The 20,537-nt window shown below is 41.1% G+C and overlaps 1 protein-coding gene and 1 pseudogene across 2 annotated transcripts in view; one reads left to right on the top strand and one right to left on the bottom strand.

The window, feature by feature from the left end:
- LOC148646998 (immunoglobulin kappa light chain-like) overlaps nt 1–20,537 on the bottom strand; it is a 97,361-nt gene that overhangs the window by 54,036 nt on the left and 22,788 nt on the right. The gene's annotated exons all lie outside the window — the stretch shown is intronic.
- On the top strand, nt 1,755–15,860 carry LOC148647002 (L-amino-acid oxidase-like; annotated as a pseudogene). The gene is made up of 7 exons (XR_015927805.1): nt 1,755–1,854; nt 2,338–2,377; nt 5,292–5,404; nt 9,288–9,430; nt 10,551–10,625; nt 11,068–11,185; nt 13,922–15,860. The product of XR_015927805.1 is annotated as an L-amino-acid oxidase-like (transcript).

The following is a 20,537-nucleotide window of genomic DNA, read 5'->3' on the forward strand; positions in this document are numbered from 1 at the left end:
GCAGTTCAGTCCTTTGAATGAAAATGTTCCCTAAATGTAGCCAACCAAAAAGAGTGTGAGCAGACAAAGGCTAGGGAGGAATCATCAATGCAATAAAGAATGTATTCCTCTTGTGGGTTATTGTGTTTTTTTCCAAACATTTCTTTTTGTGTGAATCAACTAGTATAGTTGATTGACAATATTAGCATTATTGTATCATTTGTGTAATCGGTATTCATATATACAGTATACTTGTATACTGATGGAAAAAAACACAACATTTTCTGGAATGAGAATACTATAGTTATAGCTTATGTACTTTCACGAAAAGTAGTCAATATGTCTTAAGCCCTCTGACCAGCAATACAGCTTGTGCAGTGGGCATTGCAACTTGCCAATCACAAAAAAGCTTGTTAGGTGCACTTTTACCCAACGAGGTCCAGGTGGAACAATGCCTGATCAGGTCACCTTTAAAAAGGCCTTAATTCAAAGCTTAGGTCACTGCAAGAAAAAGGCCACACTTAGTCACTTTTCTGTGCATTACATAATGCCTAGAATGTCAACAGATCCAATGTCCAAGATCCGGTCGCCGTCAAGTGACTACACCAGAGCAGGACCGACAAACCAGACTGGTCCATCTGAGAGATTGTTTCAGATCTGCCACCCGTAATGCTGCTGAGACTGAAGGCAGACACAATGCCTGTATCAGTGACAGGACAGTGAGACTCCATGCTGCTGGACTTAGAGCAAGGTGACCTGTCAGAGACCCTCTGCTCTCACCTCCTAGACATCACACCTGACTGGCGTGGACCAGACAGAGGCTGTGATGGACTCATCAGCAGAGGCATCAGGTCCTCTTCACGGGTGAGTCATTCTTCAGCCTGTTCCATGGAAATGGGAGGGCCACTGTGTGGAGGAGGAGGTGATGCATTTCTTTTTTCCATCAGTATATATTTTCCATGAGTATTCCAAAACTTATTTAAAAAAACTGGGCCAGATGGCCTTGTGGTATAACACTTCTTGGATTTTAACCACTGAATCAGATGTGCCCTAGAACTTAACCAGTACACCAGCTGTCCTCCTGATCTAACAAGACTGGACCTAACCTATCAGAACAAGACTGGACCTGAACCACTGGACCAGCTGTCCTTCAGGTATAACAAGACTGGACCTGACATAAATACTTCACACAGACAGCACCCCAGGAACTGAACCCAGAGCCCTGGCACTTGATGGGAAAGTATCTCATGGAACCAGGGCAGACAGACACAAGCACGCACTCATACACACTTAACCCATGGTCAGTGGGTTAATGCCAAACACAAACCTACCTTTGTTAACAATATGTTGTCTAAAGAGACTGGACAACTCCACTGAAAGACACATCTAAAACATAGCTTGTTTCCTCACAAAAGAAACAATATGTTTTGAGAAAGATGTTGGAGAAATTTACAGAAAATCTAATCTTCATGCTTTGCTTCACAAGAAGAGGCTGTGTGATGGGACTGGGTTCTTTTAATTTCCTCAGGGGCTGGCAACATGTACATTTTGTCAAAGTATGAAGCTAGCTCTCACTTACTGCTGTTTTCCATGTTATGCAATCCTTTTTGCTTCCCATTCATTCTTTGCCTTTAATTCATCTTGTGTAATAAAAGCAAATTATCAATAAACAAAATGAATACTTTTTCCCGCACGGCTTCTTGGGCAAACTACTTTCTGGAAAAACGAGTTAAGTGACTGTGAGGCGCGGATGTCTTTCCTTCAAAGATTGCCAAAACAGATGCTCTCCTTCCCGCTGCAGAGAAGATATAAATACGAGGCACAAGGGCAACAGGTGGATTCACAACTCTGAACGTGACAAGATCATCCCTCCAGGTAAGTGACAATTAGAAACATTTTTCACAAGGGAAACCCAACAAAAATGCTATTATTTTGGATTCTAGTGATGGAAACATGCATGTTCTACTTGTGCACTTATTTTTAATGTCTCATTAAAATAATTATTCATGCAGCTCTTTTGTAGTTTTAAAATTGAATCCCACATAGCATAGCTGTGATAAAACAACCCTATTATTTAGAACTGTTGTCCTTCTGTTTCTTAAATGGACACACGGTAGGTGCTGAAGACATAATTATCCCCCTCTGGTTTAAACATCCAAACTGAGTCGACTTACAGGGAGTTTTGTAACAGGTACGCACTTTTCTGGGATTAATTGAGTAATTCAGCAAACTGCAAGGAAGTCTAGTGCTCGTCTCCACACCAGCAACTCCTACCAGTTGGACTCTCCGGTACTATATAGTTAAGATGGTACTGTACCTCAGTGCAAAGGTCTGATTGTGCTTGTTTTTTCTTTATAGAAAGGAAAAATGCAGCCTGGGACCATGGCATCATGTGCAAGTAACTATGTTTTTTTGATTCTCTCTCTAACGATTCTCATTAAATCATAAGCTATTCTGGAAGGTTTTCAGCTCAACCGCATTTTATGTTAAAACTAAATGTTTATTTGCAAATTAAAAGTGTAATTTACTTATGTAAAAATGAATAATTGAAAATCTTAAAGTTTGATTTTAATTTTAACGTTTCATTTCTAAATTTAGCTTCATCCAGTTTAGTGGTTGCAAAGGACATATTGTCCAGTTAGTGAGGCAGTTTTGATGAGATTGTCATCACAGAGCAATCCCTTAATCAAGCCTCCCAAACAGTTCACCTCCCAGACCTTGACTCTTCTCTCAAGCAGAGTGCTAGGTGTACAGTGTACTGGTGAGGGTTCAAGCAGGGAGCATCAGTCAGTGGGATGAAGAGAGACAAGAAAAGATTAATGACTTGATGTCTCTGGTGCCATTTGCCACACAGTGTTTCATTAACATGCATTTAGCTTTTAAGAAAATATAGAAAGGTCCTCCAGCCTGAGCTGTTCTAGAACCTAAGAATCTGAGTCACTGGGCCTTGTGGATTAAAATGTTAGTACCCCTGTATGTCTGTCAAACTCACAGAAACAAGTGTAGTCACTGTCTGGTTATTGATTTGTACCTCTGTATAGTTTTTTATAACTTCTTTGCCCTGTACGGCACATGTTAATGCTTTTGTGTCCTTTGCCTAACATGATATTGCTCTTCTCCCCAAAGTCGTCTTGCTGGGCTGCTTTGTGGCGCTCTTAGTACATGTGCAAGCAGGCAGCAGCGTCATTCAACAGTGCTTCCTTGATAACGATTACGAGCACCTGCTGGAAGACGTGAAGCAAGGCCTCATCAGGACCGGCCCTCCGAAGAACTTTGTGATTGTCGGAGCAGGGATCTCCTGATTAATCACTGCCAAACTCCTGGAGGATGCTGGACACAACGTATGATTTTCCCATACTGTCTCAGGAGGCAGGAGTCTCACCCTCAGCTCCTAGAGGGTCTAGCGTCTTCTGATTTCTGTTCCAACTCCATGATCTGCACAGTTAGACATCTACAGGCTGGTCTTGTACTTCTTAAGGTCCTGGACAGCTAATTAGTGAAAACAATCACATTGCTAATGGCAGTAAAAGCTCAGGTAATTAAATGACCCTACTTACAAATGACCATACTTATCCGGTAACATAGGGAGCAGTGGCACTGTGGCTAAGGATCTGTGCCTGTGGCTGGAAGGTTCAAATCCTGTGGCCGGCAGAGAAATCCTGCCCTGTTGGGCCCCTGAGGAAGGCCCTTAAACCCAGCTGCTCCAGGGGGACTGTATAAATGGCTGACCCTGCGCTCTGACCCCAAGCAGCTTCTCTCCCTGTCTGTGTGTCTCATGGAGAGCAAGCTGGTGTATGTGAAACGACAAATTTCTAATACAAGAAATTGTATATGGCTAATAAAGTGATCGTATCTTATCTTATGACATTAATCATGTAGACAAACTATGAAACGCAGGAGGAACAAAAACAGAAGATACTAGACGCTCCATGAACTGAGTCTCTGACCCCTGTTCTGATTTGTGGGGGACAGTTATTATAATGTTCCAGCCTTGTATTTCTAAAACATGTTGGTCTCTCATGTACAGTACATTATTCTAGTATAGAGCAGGTTAAGATTGGTTCAGCAATTCTGTCTCCGCCCAACTGCTTGACAATCCTCTTAGCAGAGCAGGCTGACATGGGATGCTGGAGGATGGAAGGTGTTAGAATCCTGTTTGGTGCTCGTGGTAACTGAAGTGGCTCAGGACTGAGTAAATCCTTCCACACCTCATCCACTGACACTATATTACTCTTCTGCTCCGGGTTGAATTTTGGAGACCTTAAGTTGCAATATTGATTCAGCAAAGATTTTATGGTCTGTTCCCATGTTTATTTATTTTCTTAAAAAACATCAATTTCATTCACAAGGGCCAATTTTGCTATGGTGCCAGGTGGCCATGAGTTGTTTGTTTTTTTTTTAATTAGATGTGATGTATAAGAAATGTATGGACAGATAGCAGCATATTTTGCAAAACAGGAACATTTTGTGGATGCTGTATTGTCAGTAATACAGTTAGAAAACAGCACCTCTGAAAAGAACACATTCAGGAATTCTTGTTTTCAGCATTTTTAAAAAATATTTCTTCACGCGGTTGGCTTGCTTTATTCCATTTGAGAACTGGAGTACCAGGAGGACACAAGCAGAAAGGATCCATGCATGAAAGGTGGAGCTCTCTCCTCTCTCAGCTGTTCGGAGTTGAAGGGCCACATAAATGCCACTTCCAGCACATAAACACTGACACGGAACACACTCGGGATTGATGATACCACATGGAGAATCAGGCACAGAATGGTGTTGAGCAAAGGAACCATTTAAATATCCCAGACAGGACACATTTTCTTTTCTATTGGCTACCATTCTCCACCACATTCAGATCACTTACAAATTTTTATTGCAGGAATATTCTTGCCAATATAGTATTGCAAATAGTACCCCAGCAGGAACCTGTCATTGCATTGTGTCAGCATTAATTAAGATTATCGTTTCAGCTGACCTGCCACTAGAGGTCATTAGGTCTTCCGTTCATCGAAAACTGCATTACATGATTCATCATAAGACTAATTAAATAACAGGTGAAGGGCTGCAGGCCATATTCTTACAAAGGATTAATTTAAACTTAGTTTGGTATATAAAGAGACACTCAGAGTGGTAGTAGGTGTTGGGTTTTGTGTTGAGTATAGTCCTTTGATTGAATAAAGTTTCTTTATGGTAATTTGATTTAAGTGTGTTTCTTTATGTGCTTGGTTCCCATCAGTCAGCAGCTGAGAGGTAGGCCTGTCACAGTCCTGTTACCCTTGTCCTCTGTACCCATAGTGACTTGTTCTCTACAGGTCCAGATCTTGGAAGCCAGTGACCGAGTGGGGGGGTGCATTCTCACCTACAGGAATGAGAGCAGGGGCTGGCATGCAGAGCTGGGCACCATGAGAATTCCTGCAACTCATGAGTGAGTGTTTCCCTGGAGTGCTAGCTTCAGGATTTGATAAGGCACAAGATTACCTGAAATAGTGCTGATGTTTAACTTTTTACTATTGAGTAAGTTGGTAGAACAAAATTGTGATTATTGCTACAGCTCAGATATTAAATGGTCATGCCAGGCTATTTAACAATATTAGCCTGAAATTGTGAACACATGGTTAGCATGCAGCTCCATATTAGACTAGAGTGCTACTTTAAGAACAATTGCAATGAACTTGGTCGCTGATATTAGTAAGCAGCTCTGTACTAACTTGTTCTCAATTGCAGTGAAACCAAAGTAACAGCTGCTGCCCTCTAGTCGTTCTAAAAGTAGGGAACTAACTTTAACCTCCTCATATACAGTAGTTTAAGCATCTTGGTAGCGTACTAAGCAGAACACTGGATCACGTTAGAATGTTCCGATATATAGTGGAAATGGAATATAATGGAACTGTCACTAAGAAATTCTCCAAGTGATGGATCATGTTGTAATTAATTAAAATTGCTTTCTGTTACATCACAATTATTCTTAATTAAGTTTATTAAACATTATTAGATACTTTATTAATTCTGTGAAATTAATTGCAGTGCAACAGCAGCCTGGCATAGTCAACACAGCACAGTGTAACAAAATGATACAATAATACAGTACAGTAAGTACAGACAGTGAGAAGTGCAGTTAAAAGTAAAAAATTGAGTATACAGAATTGCTCACAGTACAGAAGATACAAAACAAACCAGAATGTACAGTACACAAAAAGATGTATTGCACATTATAAATATATTGCACAAATCCCCAGCATATATTGCACAAAAATCAGTTGTAAACAGAGAATTTATTTTTAGTCTAAAAACAGGTCAATGTCAATGTTGCCCCTGCCCAGACACATTGTGGATGAGTTGAAAAGTCTTATGACAGAAGGCAAGAATGACCTCCTGTAGAGCTCCTTGTCACACCATGGTTGAATCAACCTATTGCTGAACGTGCTCTTCATTCTGACAAGCATGTCATAGAGGGGGTGGGAGACGTTGTCCATGATGGTCATTAATTTGGACACCATTCTCTTCTCAGCCACTACCTCCATGGGGTCCAGATCAGACCCAATGACAGAACTTGCTCTTTTGATGAGCTTGTTCAGCCTGTTGGCATCCCCTGCTCTAACCCCAGAGTCATTAATAAATGACTGTCTGTTACATTTACATCTAATTCACGTAGAGCCTTTAGAATGTGATGGTGAATATTCTGGCAATTGAAGGAAATACACTCCATTGAAATGTATCTACTGTAAGTGTTAAATGTGCTCAAATCTGAGTAATGAATATTTTTATTGGGATGGAACTCTACACTTGTGGTTCTCAGGGGAAATCAGGGATCTTGAGGGATTAGGGGTACAAAGAAATAGTTGTGTAGGGAAATTTGAGGGTTTGCTAAAGAGAAAAGAAACTGAAAGTGCATAAGACTCAACTTTATAGTACAGCTACAGTATATGAGAGCAGGGGCTGGCAGAGCTGGGCAGATCTGGGTGCCATGAGAATTCCTTCAACTCCTGACTGAGTGTTTCCCTGGAGTGTTAGCTTCAGAGTTTGATTTGGCACAAGAGGAGCTGAAATAGTGCTGCTTATACACAATAGAAATAAAAGCTATTACAATATGGTTCAATTCAAATCTATAGCTGCTGTACTAATTTCTTTCCTGACTAATTGCAATTCAGTTTTGCACTAGTACCTGTAGTTACAGACCCTCATTTGGTGTAGTTTAGCACAAATGCACTTCTTAAATTCTTAAATTAAAACTTTATTTGTCTGGGAATTACTCAGTTATATGAACATGAGACAGACAGTAATTATATTAACATGGCCTATATAATAACTTATTAATCAGATGAATTGAAATGCTCTGAATCGGGCGCCTCCAGCAGTTTGTGCTCATTAGAACAACATTAGAACAACAACATTAGAGCCCTCAGCACCGTACTAAGCACAAGTTCAGATGCTCTGCAGCTTTGTTCCACACATTTTGTGTTGCATGTGAGCTCAGAGCTGGAGATATACACCACAAGGTACCATATTAACTAGTCAGCAAAGTTAGAAAGTAGTTCTAGTTAGAAAGCAGCTGTGTGCTGTATCAAAGTCCATTGCAATTGACCTACAGTATTATATTCTGCTCAAGCAATAGTTAGAGTTCACTGACTGTGCAGTGCAGTGGTCAGCATTGCTGCCTTGCAGCTCTGAGTCTCTGGGGTCAATAATGGACCTGGAGCGCTGTCTATGTACAGTAGTTTGTTCTCCCTGTGTTTGTGTGGTATAGGCTGTGGCTGCCCCGTGACCCTGCACTGGAAAATGGATGGGTTCATTCTCTACACTTGCCTAATAAGGGATTTTCGATTTTCCTCTTCAAAAACATGCCTCAATCAAGAGGTTTTATTCTCCACTGGGATGTAACATGAACAAAGAAGTGATGGAGATGTTTATGCATTTCAAAATGGAGTTGAGCTCTTTCATCCTTGTGTGACAAGGCAACCTGCTCTTCTCTTCCAGAATGTCAGATTATTGACAATCACTATTGGGCCCCTGATAAAAGATTCTTCTTGCAGCTTCCTTTGTCACTAGTAACTGAATTGATCCTGGTCTTATTGACCTCAAGCTAATCAGCAACTAAACTTAACCAGATTAAAAGCATCCCCCAGCTCTTACAGGCTGGTACCTTAAACGGAACTACAATCCATTTTCTAACCTGTCTTATCCAGTACAGCCTTGCAGGGAGCTGGACATCATGAGTCAGGATACGGGCTGTCCATCGCAGGACAGACACAAACACAGAAATGCACACACCAGGGACAATTTTCCTAGCAATCAGCTAAGCTACCAGTACTGTGTGTTTCTGGACTATGGGCAACAACACACAGAACATGGTGAGAGCACACAAACTCCCATCAGAGAGCTCTCCACAGAGGTCTAGACCTGAACCCAGGGCTCCAGTGCACATCTAAGATGTTTTTTCCTTTATCACTCTAGGTCATGATAGGTCATCACTGATTAAAAATCAAGAGATTAAACAGCAGCATTCCACAAGAGTATAACAGGTTTCTCAATGTTTTCACTATATCTTCTTCCATAAACAAGTCCCAGCACTGCTTCCTTCTCCCTGCCTAGGATCAGGAGGGTTAGAAATAACAGAGCAGTGCAGACAGGTGGCAGTGTTGCAAATATGTACAGGAACAAGTAATATGTTTATTCCATGCTGAAAAGAGAAACATTGTGTTTCCTTTCTTCTAGGAATAAACCTATTACTTGTTCCAATATACTCCTATTAATCCCCTGAGCCCTGTGATCCTAGGAACTCATCCAATCCTAGGATATGTTTCCAATCTTGCGAGTATCTGGATTTCTAGGTAGCAGAATTCTAAGCATCCTGAAGAATCATCCACCTTCTCAAGATGTCTTCTTGACTAACAGATATGGTTTTCAAGCTTTTCAAAAGTCTAATCAAGAAACTTAGCTGTATGTTTTGAAGCCATATTTCCTTTACATTGAGTGAATGCCTTCCTCTGTAAAGGCAAGTTTTGACTTAAACACACACCCCAGGTACCTGAACAGGAGCTTTAAACAATATTTTGGACAAAATTTGTCTTGTCCTACTGTTGGATTTTAATAGGAGACTCAACAGTTTTGTGGCAGAACTATTATATCTTTATATTAACATGATCATATCTGTTAAAGACAACAGTTACCTAACAGAGGAATTTACATTCTGATATTTCTCACCTCTGCATTTAAATGTTCTGTATTCTGTTACTCTTGTCATATTATCAGACTAGTCCTTCACTATGTACAACACTATGGACTCAAATTATCTGAGTTCATCCACGCAGATGAAAGCACGTGGTACTTTACTAATGGGAAACTCCACCGGGTGCATGATATTGATAAGAATCCAGATCTTCTGGGCTACACTGTGGAGGATTCTGAAAGGGGGAAATCTGCTAAACAGCTGTACTCTGAAGCCATCAGAAAGGTAATATATCCATGAGAGTTCTGACTGTGATGTTCACAATCTAGAGGATTATGTCTAGTGGGGTAGATTAAAGGTTTTCAATGTGAACCCAGAAAAATGGGTGGGTAAATAGACCCCTTCCTTGAATCTTTTCTAACTTTTACCCTGGATTGCTGGTTTGGTGACCTGTATCTGAGAAGCAGGAACAAACTGGGGAGACTTGTGAAAATATGTCAGAAGGTCATTGGTGCTGATCTTCCAGCCCTCTCCATTCACTTGTTTTGCGTAAAGCACAATCCATCTGCGATTATCCTTCTCACCCCTTGTTTATTAATTTCCAGTTACTCCCATCAGAACGCCGATACCGGCTCCCCAACTCCAAAACCAACAGATTTAAGTTCTCATTCATACCTGTAGCCATATCCTTACTTACCCCTTGACCTTCAATGTAAATATGTCTGTATATTGTTGGTTCTGTCTTTTTTTCCTGTTTGTCTGTACACCAATGTACACCAACACTGCTGCTGTAAAACAACTTGTCCCCTGTGGATAATAAAGACACTCTCTCTCTCTTCATCACTGGCCTCATGAATACATTCTGGAATGTAGGATTTCCATAGTGAGACATGAGTGACCAATTGAATCCCAATGGCTGAGACCAAATGGACGAAAGCTGAAGCTGATGGTAAACCGGAATAGCAACCCTTATGTGGAGAGCAGAAATGGGTCTGTTCTACTTTAGAGGTGGTATGCTTCCTCTGGACCAGCTGTCCTAGATAGAACTGAAGAACTGGTGGATTTCAAAGTATACCAGGAGATTTTAGTCAAAAAGCAGTATCTTCTGACCTGAAGCTCAAGCCTGGTCACAAACAGAATTTTCAACAGGAGAACAATAAGAAGCTTGTATTAATCTCAATGTCCAGAAGGTTAAGCTCAAGATCAGTGCTGTTAATTGGTAATTGCAGTCTCTAGTGGCACATTGATGTGATAAGCTGAGTTTTAAAATGAGTGGATGAGAAGAGTCATCTAAGATTTTATGTGAAAGATTAATAATATGTCACTCTGTTAGACATGTTATTGAGCTCATGAAAAATGAGATTTTCATGGCCTTGATGATCTAAGAGAATATTTTGTCATCTAGGTCATTGACGAAATTGAGAAAGATCCATCACAGTGCCAGCGTGTCCTCAAGAAATACGATATCTATTCTGTAAAGGTGATGTTGGCTTTGAGTTCTGATCATGATGGTTTCTAGCATTAATTATCCCCACAGTGTATAGAGAAAAAAATGTTGATGACCATATTTTATGATAATAATCATGTTTGAGCCTTCTACACATAAATTCATAGAGTAAAATATACTGTAGATACACCTTACACTGTAATTTGGCAAAAGTCTAAAGATTAAACCACTTGTGTTTGTTTACAGATCTAGTTTAGTTTTTTTAAAACGATTGGTATCTGGTGGCACAGTAGTTAGCATTGACAGAAGACAACACATCCAACTACTAGTAATTAAAATAGATTAAATTAAAATAAATCTGTGATTTTTGACCATGTTGTCTTCTTTTACAAAGAGCTTACATGTTCCAAGCTTTAAAAACTGTATATTACCAGTCAAAATTGATTTTTGATTTGTCTGCTCTGTGTCTCAACAGCAATATCTAAAGAGAGAAAGTAACCTCAGCCGACATGCTATCCAAATGAACAGTCCCTGTTTTACACGGCCTTCAGCGAAAATCTGAGGAGGGAGAATGACATCAATGATGACGTCAAGTGAGATTTTTAAACCTGTGACATTTTCTTATGTAGTAAAACTAGGTTTGGAAGGAGGAACATTTTGCAATACTGACAATTACAATGATGACAGTGGACTAACTACAAAGTTATTCAATTTAATTCAAAATACTTTATTCATCCCCTAGGGAGTAATTTAACAGTCAGCACACAAACCTGAGTGACACACTGTCAGTGCACTTTGTTTATGATGTATACCTTGTTGGGGAGAAATACAGTATTTTTCAAATGTCATGCATTGCAATTACATCTTACTTATGTAAGGGTAAACTTGTTTAAACAACTTGTTTAAAAGGAAAGTTGGAGGAAAGTTCATTTAAGAATGAATGTGTATTGGGCAGTACAGTGGTGCAGTATTTAGCATCGCTGGGGCCCTGGGTTCAATCCCAGACCTGGTATGCTACCTGCACGGAATCTGTATCTGTATTTTCATCTTGTTTTTGTGTGGTTTTCCTCCCACAGTCTAAAGGTTTACTGGTAGTTTCACTGGCATCTGGGAAAACTGGCCCTGGTATGAATGTGTGTCTGTATCTGTGTTTTTGCTCTGTGATGGACTGGCGTCCCATCCAGGATGTACTGTACCCTACATTCCATCCGTTGCTTGCTGGGATAGGCTCCAGCTCCCCAGTGCCCCTGAATTGGAAGAAATGGTTAGAAAGTGAATGGATGGAGTTAATGTATCACTTTCAATAGTTTCTCTACAAACTACATTTGAAAGGTTAGAACCAAGAGGAGGCTATTCGGCATGTTTGGTAGTTTAGTAGTTAATTGATCCAAAGATCTTATCCAGGTGTTTCTTGAAAGATTATCAGCTTCAACAACATGGCTGGGCAGCTCGTTTCGTAGTCCCACAACCTTCTTCCTTTGCGTGAAAAAGATTCTCCTACATAGATCTGTGGAGCTGTTCTGATTCAAAAAATGGTCCCTTGAACAAGTTGCCTTAAACATGCTATCATACGGAAGTTCTTAACTGAAGTTAGGGAGGTGCTCAATTCGGCCCTGAGTCTATATGACATCCTACCTCTGGTGTCCTACAGCTTTAAACGTCTACTATCTCTTTTCAACATAATGTCTACATTCCATACGGTGCCTGTACACTTCTTCTGTCTCTGTTTTTCTATTGGTGGCATTGTGGTTCACTTGTTTCTTTCTGTAGGGTTGAGCCTCCTTATCCTATGGTCAGGAGGTTGCCTCTTAACCAAACGAGTTAAGCCAAAACTTATTATACTTAAACACTCAAATGTTTGCAAAGCATCAGAGTCTTGGACGCCATTATTGCTCATAAGGTATACAGTATGGTCCCCGATAAAGAACCTTGGACAATTTCTGCAATTCTAAAATTCAATTAGAACTCGTGACTGATCACTAAATCAAAGACAAACATGACCTAGAAGTGTCGCAATTTTAACATTTTAAATATTTTTTCCCTTGTTTTCATTAACAAGTTGATACCCCACCTATGTTATTGACGGGGCCCTCGCCTGAGGCAAAAACAGCCCTCGGATCAATTATTATTGATCAATTAGGAACTCCCAGTCTCAGAACCGCATTTCATTGTGGTTCACTGTGCTTCCCTACCACCCTAACACACTCTCTATTCCCAGGACTATTAACAACTTCCCCATCTTAAAGGATGATCTCTCCACTGTACTCCACTGTTTCCAACCACCCAATCATACTACAACCACCTAATCTGCATAACCTTCTTGTTGACAGTTCCCTAGACCGCCCTCAGCAACCATCCACACCAGGTACTTTCCCTTGCAACAGAACTTGCTGAATCACTTGTAAATATATATCCCATAGCACGCATATTCACATATTCATCAATTCCAGATCACTTCCGATGGCATCTTGTATTTCCAGCAACTTTATTTACTGCATCTCTTGCAGAAAATTCCCAGCTATTTACCTTGGTGAAACAGGCAGGAGACTGGGAGACCATTTCAGAGAATGAAAGATCTCTCTTTCACTCCCACAGTTTCCCATTTCACCTCTAACAGCCATGATCATACTTATCTCTCCGTCTCTGTCTCAAAGAGGGGTTTTGGAATTCCTCTTCCAGAAAGACATCCAAAACCAAACTTATCCTGAAACTAGGATCCCACCTTCCCCCTTCTCCCAACAACAGACTCTTTTCCATCTAATCCTCTCTTCACACCTCTCTTCACCTCTTTTTACTTCACACTGCCTGAGTGTCGATACTGCTTCTCTTCTGCTCCCACCTCTTCTCCACTCCTGGCGTTTGTTCTCCCATGCTTTATCAACCTTCCAGTTTTCCTCTCTCCCTCATCCTTGAAGAAGGCTGCACAGCCAAAATGTTGTGTAGCTTTTCTTTTCTTTTCTTTTCTTTTCAGCATGGAATAAACCTTTACCTGTTCCTTTGCAGCCTGATGAAGTAATCAACTTGAACTTCTGAGAGTACTGGAAAATCGTAAGTCAAATGAATAATAAAAATGCAAAGGAACAAGTAATAGGTTTATTCCATGCTGAAAAAAAGAAGAAAGAGAACACAACGTTTCTGCCGTGGAGCCTTCTTCAGGTTATTCACCTGACACCTGAAGAAGGCTCCACGGCCGAAACGTTGTGTTCTCTTTCTTCTTTTTTTCAGCATGGAATAAACCTATTACTTGTTCCTTTGCGGCCTACGCATGCTGACGCAGCTACCCACCTGAATAATAAAAATGATCTGTCCCTCTTATCTTTTTACCCCAGATTTTAGAAAATATATGGAGGCACAGATTGGCTGCCTCAGGCTGTGAGAAAAGACCTTCGGAGCAGCAGTGTGCTTCTGAATTCAAGAGTTTTGGAAATAAATCAGACCAGCGAGGGTGTCCAGGTTGCATGCAGAGACAAAACGGACAACTCGGTCAAAACGACCTCAGGGGACTACCTCCTGTTCACCGACACGGCCAAGGCGACTCTGAACGTCAGATTTAACCCCCCTTTCCCCCTGCGCAAAAGAGTAGCCCTGCGGAACATCCACTACGACAGCTCAACTAAAATCTTCCTGGTCTTCAAGGAGCGGTTCTGGGAGAAGGAAGGCATCCGCGGGGGCAAGTCCATCACAGATCACCCATCACGGCTTATCTACTACGTGAACGAAGCATTCGAGAGCGGGGTCGGTGTGGTGCTGGCCTCTTACACCTGTTCGGACGAGTCCCTGTTCTTCCTGGGGATGAGCGACGAGGACTGCCAGGAGCTGGCGCTGAGCGACCTGGCGGCCATCCACGGAGAAGGAATCCACGATCTGTATGAAGGAGGGGTGGTGAAAAAGTGGAGCCTGGATGAGTACAGCCTGGGCTCCTATGTGCTCTTCACACCCTTCCAGCTGACAGATTATTACCAGGACCTGTTCAAGCCATTTGAGAGAGTCTACTTTGCAGGAGAGCACACTGCTCTGCCTCACGCGTGGATTGAGACGTCCATCAAGTCCGCAGTGAGGGCAGCCTGGCGAATGAACAATAAGTCTGCTGAAGCTGTTTCACACATAAAGACAGAGTTTTAAGAAATGGCTTCTGGTGTCTTCTTTCCAAAGCACAGTGATCTCTAGAGGGCAGAGTTCTGGTAAGACCAGGCAAAGACCCTCCAGAGATCGGTGTCTAACTGTAGTTATTCCTGCATTTCCCTGGGAATGAAAAAAAAGAGTAGAACTTCCTGGGTCCTGTTGGAACACTGTGTCTGCCTGTTTTCATTCCAGCTGAGCTCTACACCTCAACTGCTTACTCATAACTTCACTGATGTGCTTATTTGTTTAAAAATTTACCAGGCTTTAGCTGAGTAATTAGCTGGCTGCGAATAGTTGAGCAACAATAGTTGATCAAGTAGCTCTCACTGGTTGATCAACTGAAGATAAACAGACAGGTGGGGGTAACATGGTAGCTGACAGGCCTACAGTGGGAGTGACACAATATTGGATATGCCTCCTTTGAGACATTAGACACCAACAAAGAAGCTTTTACTTCTACAGATTCAGTTGGTTACATTTTAGGCATTTACATTTCACAATGGTGAAACTCCATAGATGCAGGATTGGAACCTATTACTAATCCCTGTAACAACCAATAACATTTTTTAGGGTGAAAGCCAATTTAACCAACATACAAAACTTAATTCATTCAGTTTGTGATTAAGAACTTTGCTGGGGCAGAAACCAGGAGACAAACGGGGTTCCTCAAGGACCAGGTCTGGGTGCACTGAGTTACAGAACTGGGAGGAAGAGGCCCCCAGAACTTCTGTCAAATATCACTGTATTTGGGAAGGAGTGACCACAGGAAATTCCTGGAGTCTCTGAATAAAACTTGTTAGGTGTTACTGTCTGGTTGTCAATAACAAAACCTCCTTTCAGCAAAAATATGGAAACCCTTTCTATGAAATTGATAAAACTGGTGTTTTGTATTTGCTTTAGGTGACTGTTTTCGGGCATTATAGAGGTCTGTGCTTGTTTTTTTTTTCTTCTAAATTATAGTATAGTGCAATTTGCTTCATAGCATGTGTCTTATATTATTGTACTCAATATGTTCATGAAAGTCAGCAAATTTAAAGAAACAGGCCAAAGAAATGCTCTTAATAGGCAATTTAAATTACAAATGCTGTCAGATATAGATATGCGATGAGCTGCATTTAAAAATAAAAAGATTATATCTTGCAAGAATCCAGTATATCACTTTAGTTTGATGTCAGGTCAATCAAGGAATATTGTAATGCTGGCAGATTTAAAGTGCTTCACGGGAGCATGTCTAGTAAATTTTGGAATGCTGTTTGGAAAAAATCAACAAAAAACTCTCATTAAAAGCATGAAACACAACTGTTGCTATAAGTGGGAAGTTTGAGTCTCAGACATTTTTCAGGGTTTGCACAAGGCCAGTCAGTTCTGGTCTTGAGGTATTAAATTGTATTGGCTTAGAAAGGAGGAAAGTTTAATGAGGAAAATGCTTCAAAGCAGGTTTTGCGTTCTCAAGTTATTTCTGCAAAGGTTCCCCACCTGTTAGCCAGCCCTGTAGTTCTTTAATGAAACCATCCCCTTGCCCCGTGTGTGACAGTAAAGTACTGTAGCTTCTGGTGAAATACTGCAGACATTACTCATGGTGAGAACACAGAACATAGGAGAGGAAGAAGGGTCTGACTGAAATTTCTAATCCCAAAAGGGTGCAAGTTTATCAAACACCCATAATTTCACTTTAAATGTCAAGATCAACACCTGGAACTCCATGTATATATATACAATATGTATTCTTTATTTCTTTATTTGCAACGTGACCCCACATATCCAGGTAAAGAGGAGGCAGTGTGACCCCTCATGGAGGGCTCCCCAACCCAAGTCCAACAGGTTTTGTTTAGGTGTCTCTAAGGAATTTATAGGTCATTTTGGAAACAATACAGTACATTCACTCCACAGCTACAAGGCTTCCTTTACCTGTATAGTTCAATAAACGCACACAGGTGACATATAACACTGTGGCGAAACAGTCCAACCCTGGTTTGGAGGCGAGGACGGTTACACAGGATAGGCAGGAGGCAGGTTTGAAGCTTCACAAAGGCAGAGGGTTTTTTGACCTTTTAGTTACTCTCTTCTCCAGGGAGAGATAAGGAGAGAGACTGCACATGGAGAGAAAGGGGGTCACACTTTCTTCTAGCTCATCATGCGGTACCAAAATAGTGAGCTTTAAGGGCCTTGGACTCTATGAGGCCTGTAGACCCTAACCGTCTCTTGGGAACTGTACAGTTGTTTCTCGCCGCAAAGTCATAATTGTGCGGATACCTCTGTAGTGCTGTGTGGGTCTGTGTGGGTCCGTGTGGGTGGGGGTGGGACAATGTCCACAGCCACTGGCTCCATTGGCACGCTCACAGGAAAGGGTTGGAGGGATCTGGCAGCTCATGGTCACAAGGGGTTATCATTCCCATTCTCACTCCTTTCACAGTGCACAGTACTGACAGTCAGTTGTTGTACAGGGTCCTCGCTTTTCCGTGGAGCTCCTCATGTCAGTGCTACACCATCAACCCAAAGGTCTGGAGTTTGGCAATCCAGTAGGTGACCTGATCTTCAGGCTCCTTAAAGAACAGAAACTAATAAAAAGAAGAAAGTATAAAATACAATAACATACAATAAATATATCAATCAAACATTCCATTCAGGGATATAATTAATAACATGTTTAAAATTAAAATAATAATATGATTGATGCTCAAAATTTTTAATTCTACTGTGAGATTTCTGAAGGATAAAAAGGTAGACCAAAATTCAGACAAACCTCTTAGGTACATTTGATAATCATTACAACCAAAACAGTTACAAAACTGAAGCTTACTGCAAGTAATTATGTTTCTGAGTAAATGTTCATGTTCAAACAATTTCTAATGTAAACCCAGAGAGCAGTATGTGTTAGAAATGTAAACCCATGTAAATGGATACAACTTACAAAAGCAGCCATTCAGGATGCGGACCATTTCATCTAAACACAGCACTGTAACACACAGTTTAAACAGTATACAACTTAAATATTGTCCCAAGCATCGACCAGGATACCAAAAACAGGCATTTTCTGTTGACAGCCCAAATGTTGGGTTTACAAAGTAGTGCAGTCTTGCAACAGAATATTTTTAAAAGTGTGGCATAATTATTTGCTGTGCATTCTGAATGTCTGGATCTGTATTAATTGTCGTGTCCAGTTTTAATATTTTTAAGTAACACATGAAGCAATTACCCTATAGTTATCGCAAATTCAGTATTATCAAGGACCTCAACTTGAATAAATTTATAATAAAAATACATTTAAAGGCACTTTGAAAAATTAACTTTACAATGAAACCTTATAGAAAATTAAAGAATTATTATTAACCATGCCAAAATAGATTTTCTTACTGGGAAAGATTCATACGTTGTCTTTGTATAAGATCATTTATAATTAACCATTTATTGCACAATTGTTTCTTATATTTTATATTTGACCTTTCAGGGGAACAATGCAATTTAGATTCTGTCAAAAAGTATAACTCTTTGTTGCACAATCTTATCAGATGTGTTACATATTCTCTTAGAAATGTCACGAACACAGACTGAGATCCGTGTCAGGTCTTGTAGTAGACCCTATGCGATGCGGTAAGAGCTGGAGAAAACAGGAGGCGTGGTAAAAGGAAACACACAGGGGTTTAATAGTGCACAAAATACTAGTGACGGTCCGTGAGACAGTGTGTGGGGAAGACAAAGAATAGCATCCAAATCCAAACAGGTCCAAAAGCAGGTCAGGGCACAGTCCAAGAGTCCATCAGCGAGTAATCCATCCTGGGGCGCAACAAGGTTAAAATCCCCGGAAGGGGGGAACACACGGACAGACAAAACATGGAGGTCCAAGGGTGACGGGGCGAGATCCTCCCCGACCCTGGGCTCAGAAAGCGGGAGGTGTCGGGGATGAGGCCTATGCCCTCAGGAGACGGACGTAGGGTTTCCTGGTGCTAGGCGGGCCTCGCGACATCCTTACCCTAATGATGAGCCCCGAGGACTGGAGACGGCACAAGGGAAGCTGCAGAGTATGAGACCACGGAGGCAAGGAACTATTGGTCTAGGAACTGAAGACTACAGGAGACATTGGCTTTGGAACAGAGGTACTGTACAGACACATTTAATACCTGGAGGAAAGGAACAAAGAAACTGGCCCGGCTAGCTGATACAAACTGAGGGAAATGTAGCACAGCCCATGGGAGGATTTGTAGTAATACCCAAATGGAGACTGGGGAAGTTGGACTGAGTGGTATCCTCTAAGTGTCTGTTCTCCTCTGAGCCATCAAAGATGTTTACAGATACTAAGAAGAAACATTCTAGTGGTATCTCTTCAATACTTTAAGGAAAAGGACGGACGACACTCAGGAATTCAGTATGACCCTCGGAAGGACCTTTTGTTGCTGCAAATGCTGATTTCGTTGCGTCTTTAGTGAATGTGAATGTAGCATGGCTTAGTGGTCTAAGGCGCTGGCTTAAGGTTCCAGTCTCTTCAGGGGTGTGGGTTGGAATCCCACTGCTGTCAGGTTCTTCTGTGAAGACACTGCTTCTACTGACTCATGGGGTGGCTCTGTAGCTAAGGATCCGCGCCTGTGGCTGGAAAGTTGCCTGTTTGAATGCCATGGTTGGCAGAGGAATCCTACTCTGGTGGGCTCCTAAGGCCCTTAACCTCAACTGCTCCAGGGGTGCTGTATAAATGGCTGACCCTGTGCTCTGACCCCAAGCTTCTCTTCCTATCTGTGTGTCTCATGGAGAGCAAGTTGGGGTATGTGAAAAGACAAATTCCTAATACACGAAATTATATATGGTTAATAAATTAATCGTATCTTCTAAAATAAAAAGGGCATTTATATGATACAAATGCTTGTCACTGGTCTGTGTGTGCACTGGTGATTCTGGGAGATAAACAAAACCTGTGGTAATGTAGAGGGCCCCTAGCACCCTGTTTGTATTGCTAGGTGGCATAGTCGTATACGAGGCAGGAAATAATGGTTGTTTGAGGGGCGAACTCACTGTGACATTAGCAAGCTAGTAGATTTTTTTTTTAAGTAGAGGCCAAGTACAGAAACATTGGCAAGGAAATTATGGATGGCTCAGAGCTGCAAGTGAGCAGTTCACAAAAGGACCAATTCTCCACCAAGGGAGTCAAAATTCCCCTTCAGAGGAGGACTAAGAAAATATTGACGACAGAGGTTTGAATAAATGTGTAAATAAATTATTGTGTATTCAGGAATTTATTGAAATGTTCATGGAAAATATGATGTTGTTTTGTGCAATGCTATTATGATTACAGTATACAGTAACCTATTTGAATTGTTTAAACATGTGACATAGTGGAAGTTTATCTCTGCTAGTCACCTCTAGGCAACCCCTTAGACAAGGAATGCGGCATGCTCGTTTTTTTTTCTGACAGATGCATGGGCATGCACTGATAATTTCCTTGACTGCAACTACTCTGCTTATCAGTACTGTTATACCAGATACTCATATGGCTGCCTCAGCATTCGCCTCAGAACCACACATGTAGCACTTGAGCTCAGGCACACAGATCTCTCTAAAAAGGAGAACTATTTCCTCATCCCTAACCAACTGGATACCTATACACCAGTTCCACATCGATCTTCTACCTACATCTGGGGCATTTGACATAATACTGGTGCAAAATGCAGCTATCCACTCACTGTTACACGTCAGACTCTCTGCAAGCCTGTTTCATTTCTGTTGATGTTTTTTGAATGTATTTCATCAATTAGATAGAATACATCTGGAAAACACTGAACATACCATGACTAGTTGTGTAAACTGAATGCTAATAATGTGTGTATCAAAACACAG

Source organism: Lepisosteus platostomus, chromosome 16 (assembly GCF_059453375.1).
Source record: "Lepisosteus platostomus isolate fLepPlt1 chromosome 16, fLepPlt1.hap1, whole genome shotgun sequence".
Taxonomy (NCBI): Eukaryota; Metazoa; Chordata; class Actinopteri; order Semionotiformes; family Lepisosteidae; genus Lepisosteus; species Lepisosteus platostomus.